The 4,871-nt window shown below is 38.6% G+C and overlaps 1 pseudogene; it reads left to right on the top strand.

The window, feature by feature from the left end:
- LOC108770719 (uncharacterized) overlaps window positions 1-4,871 on the top strand; it is a 13,713-nt pseudogene continuing 8,842 nt past the window's right edge.

The raw sequence follows: 4,871 nt of genomic DNA, 5'->3' as shown, positions 1-4,871 counted from the left end.
CCAGTATCCGTTGCCGACATCAGAATTCACACACGACAATTAATAAGCCGTAAGTAATTAAATATTATAAATAATTAAATATTAATGTTTTGTAAACAATAGAAAATGACCAAAGAAAGTTAGATTATAATAAAAATATATATTTAAGATACAAAATCACTCAATTCTCATACATAATACGGTTCGACTACACAGTTTTCTTCAGTTAGCATATAATTAACGTAATAATCTCATCGCAAATTAAAAAACTGAACTCATATCATAATTATATCAAAATCCTCTAAAGCGTTACCCCACCATATTCATAAGATTACTTTGACTTTTTCTTTGGACTCAACGGGATTCTCGCCCTTGAACAAGGATTTAGTTATATCGTATAACATCATAACAATAATCTTATGAATATGATGGGGCAACACTTTAGCCGATTTCGATATAATTATGATATGAATTCAGTTTTTTAATTTACGATGAGATTATTACGTTAATTATATGCTAATTGAAGAAAACTCTGTGTAGTCGAAACGTATTATGTAAGAGGATTGAGTGATTTTGTAACTCAAATATATATTTTTATTATAATCTAACTTTCTTGCTCGTTTTCTATTGTTTGCTTTGTCAAATTGTGGAAGTGTCCACTAAGGAGGCCTAACTCGAAGCTTTGTCGTCGGCCGCAGCGTTTCCTGGTCCCACACTACTAGACTCATCAGTAAGGCGATGTAGTGTGAGACTTGCCTTAGACGCCTGGAATGAATCCAGCATGATATTCTATTTAAAGGAAAATTCGCACGGTGCGGCGCTTACGCGAACCGAGTGAGTCCCGTGGACCTCTAGTGGCGAGTCGCCACAAAATTATCGAGTGTTTTATGTCATTGTCATTAATGTTTTGTATTGTATATTTTTCATTCCATTAAATATATTAATTCGTCCAATTTATTATTTGATCCACTATGAATAATTGATAAACTTTAATAATATAAAATCTCTTGTAGTGCCTATACTGTATAAAAATTACATGTAAAATTACAATAATTATAGCAGATAATTTTAAGATCCACACGGAGAAAAATAATTTTACTGTTTTAGCAAACCTATAATTGTTACTGTGTATTCGTAATGGCAGCGATAAAATTTAGTTACAAACACTTTTAGAAATTATATGTTATTAGAGAATCTGTTTTGTTGCTAAGATAGAAAAAATTTTCTGTGTGTATTTGTCTTTACAACCAAAGTTAATTTGTTGTCAAAATAAAATAATGCGTTCTTAGCAAATTTTTTTATTATTGGAGCAAAATTACTATTATTCATTCAAATCCATTATGGACAGTAAAAGAAATTTGTTCTTGTAATCGATTTGTGTTATTACAGCAAAACTTGATTTGTTAGGATGCGCCTTCTATCCTGCGTATTCTTAAATGACTCTCGTCTTCTTTCTGGAGTCTTCTGTTATTATAACGTCGCTGCCCATAAACGTCCATAAACGTATTGTCGCGAGTGGCCTTTCAATATTTTATCGCATTTATTTCCATTTTTCCTATTATTTACGTTATATACTTCTGTTACATGATTCAACATCAATGTGTATTCATAATGATACGAAATCTGCTGGACAATTGGGGAATGCCTGAAGAAATTATTTCAAAATTAACTCTTACCGTATAAGGTCGAGTTACTAGTGACCGAGCGATTCCTGTTCGTATAAGAGTCTTTCGGTAATTATATATTAGAATACATTTTATTATTTTCCAAAATGAAGTTTCAATAACATTCTTGAGGCTTCCACGGATGTTTTCTGTATAAAGGTTATGCATTTCGCGGGTTTTCTCCGTGTCCATATCCATTCTTGAGATGCCAACGTTTCGTAAACCTTGCAGTCCACTTCATCAGGGCGAGGACAGCCTGATATTGAGCTGTTTCTCCGGGCCGTTCCTTTTTTATATTACGCTGTTTGTTGGGGTGGTGAGGATGGACGGAGAGGGGGAAGGGATTGTGGAAGGGGAAAGAGATGGTGGAATTGGTCGGTCTTCAATAACCGGGAGAATGGTCTTCCTAGCCAAGAAACTGTCAAACTTGGCATTCCTAAAATGCTGTAGGGATAATAACATCATCCCAAAGTTCCTACAACTCAAGGACCACTTAGGAACTCACAAATCCAAAAACATCCTTCAAAAAACCAGCCTAATCCTTATCAAAGAACGCATCCACTTCACTAAGACACAAGTAGCCCAGATATCCCATAAAACCTTGAAACTTCACCTATTCCTATCCGTCATGTTGCAGCATGACATCTGGCAAACCCTAGATCACATTACATACGAACAAGCCGCAAAGACCCTCATACTATCCTCTGAAAGACAGAAACAAAAATACATAAACCTCGTCCCTCACAAAAATCCACAACCTTCTCTACTCAACGTCAAGAACCTATCCAACAACGACCTGTCTCAAGACACTATATCTGCACTTGCCAAAGGCCCTAACTTCGCAGTGGCACCTAGAAAGGTTCCAAAGGAAGAAATTATCAGCCAAATAGAGCCAACCATCTACCGACTTCCATCAGAACAAGCAGATAATATCCGCAGACAGGTAACCGATATCCTTTCCAAAGCCAAACCTCCTCCACCAAATATCACTAGACAAGAATGATTGGTCCTCCAAGACCTGAACAGGGACACAGACATCATTGTGCTTCCAGCCGACAAAGGCAATACGACAGTAGTCATGAACACATCAGATTATAAGAAAAAGATAAAGAACCTTCTCTCGGACAAAGCATACAAAAAGCTTGACAGAGATTGTTCCGTATATGAACTCAAAGGGTCGTGCACGACAAAATTAAGTGTTGAACGGACGGCTCTTGAGATCTCACATATATGTGACATATACCACATATAATAAGATAGAGAAAGAGAGAGCAGAAAATCGCGGTATAAGTTCAGAAACAGACGGTATAAACCAAAAGACTTTCGGCGTTCTTAATCTCGAACCACGGTCCGACGTTTTTCTTCTCGGTTTACACACGCGGAAATGATTTGGGCGATATCTCGGCGTTATCGATACCACGGCCTCTTTGAATCCACGAATCAGCAGAAAAAGAGCCCTTCAGAGGACTTCGGGCGATTTCGATGGCGACGACGAACGCGATGATCGGGAAGAGACGATTTCTCGTTATTCGAATTTGACCGTATCACGGTGAACTTCTGCTCTCTAGACAGTGTGTTAAGAGATCTTCTCGAGCAAACGCGACTCAAGGCGACGGCCTCAGGCGATTGTTGCGTGTCCGTACCGATCACAAGTGACTCAGGACATAAGTCCCCAGGCGGTGTCACGACTCGACTCAGGACGACAGTCCCCAGCCGTTGTCGAGATCGATAAAGTGTGTGAACTCTAATATTTGCACGGGTATACGATTATCTGTGAAGATTAAATGTACTTATTGACATTAATATATTGTGACAGTTTAATAAATTTATAATCAGACAAAATAAATACGATTCTTAATATTGTGACAACTTCATAAATCGTGGTTGATTCATCCTACATCGTCATCGACACAACAGAGATCCAACTAACACAATCGCACAGAACACCAAGATCCTAGTGAAGAAAAGCAACATTCCCAATGAAACAAAAACAACATTAAAACCTATAAATCCTCTCCCACCAAGACTACCGAAAGGACTACCGAAAGTACACAAATCAAACATCCCGCTCCAACCGATTGTTAGCGCCATACACTCCCCGACATACAACTTATCGCGCTTCCTAGCACGAACACTACAACCCCTCACTGGAAAAACCGAATCACACATAACCAACTCAACGGACTTTCATACAAAAGATTCAAAACATCCGACTACGTCCCACAGACCTGCTCGTAAGTTTCGACGTAGAATCACTTTTCACCCAAGTCCCAATAAAAGACACATTAAACATTATAAAGACCCCACATGAAGTCCCTCCCGACCTCATCCCGCTAATAGAGCATTGCTTGACAACCACTTATTTCTCCTATAACAACCAATTTTATGAACAAACTTCAGGAGCGGCAATGGACTCTCCTATTTCTCCTGTAATCGCCAACATCTTCATGAAGCATTTTGAGAAAGAGGTCCTCAGAAAAACACCCAAAAAACCAAAAGTTTGGTTCCGTTATGTAGACGACATATTCGTGGCATGGAGACACGGCAGAGCCGAACTACGTAAATTCCTTGTTTTTCTCAACAAACAACATCCAAATATCCACTTCACTATAGACATAGAGGAAAATGGAAAACTCCCTTTCCTAGACGTTCTTGTCTCTAAGAAAGCTGACGGTACCTTAGGCCATCAAGTGTACAGAAAACCAACACACACAGACAGATATCTACTTGCCGAGTCGCACCACCACCCAGCACAAAAACAATCAGCAATCAACTCACTAGTACATAGAGCTTTCACCATCTCTGACAAAGAACATCTACAGACAGAACTCAACCACCTCAAACTGGTCTTACAGGAAAACGGACACGACAAAAAAGACATAACCAAAATAATCAATAAACATGCAAATAAGACAACGGTCTTTGACACACAACCAGACGAAAGGATCCTAACCATCCTCCCATATGTCAAAGGAACAACAGATCGGATTGGTAGGATATTAAACAAACACAATATATCCGAACTATTTTCAAACCACCCAAAAAGATAGGACAAATCTTAAGAAATCCTAAAGATCAAAGACCTCTACTTAGTTCCGCAGGAGTATACAAAATACCTTGTTCCTGCGGGAAAGTATACATTGGAGAAACCGGGAGAATGGTCAACCTACGAATCAAAAAACACCAACGTGATGTCAGACTAAAACACACCACGCAGTCGGCATTATC

The sequence above is a fragment of the Trachymyrmex cornetzi genome, unplaced genomic scaffold (assembly GCF_001594075.2).
Source record: "Trachymyrmex cornetzi isolate Tcor2-1 unplaced genomic scaffold, Tcor1.1 scaffold131, whole genome shotgun sequence".
NCBI classification, from domain to species: Eukaryota; Metazoa; Arthropoda; class Insecta; order Hymenoptera; family Formicidae; genus Trachymyrmex; species Trachymyrmex cornetzi.
The sequence above is the reverse complement of the archived record's forward strand: the minus strand, read 5'-3'. Positions and strand labels throughout refer to the sequence as shown.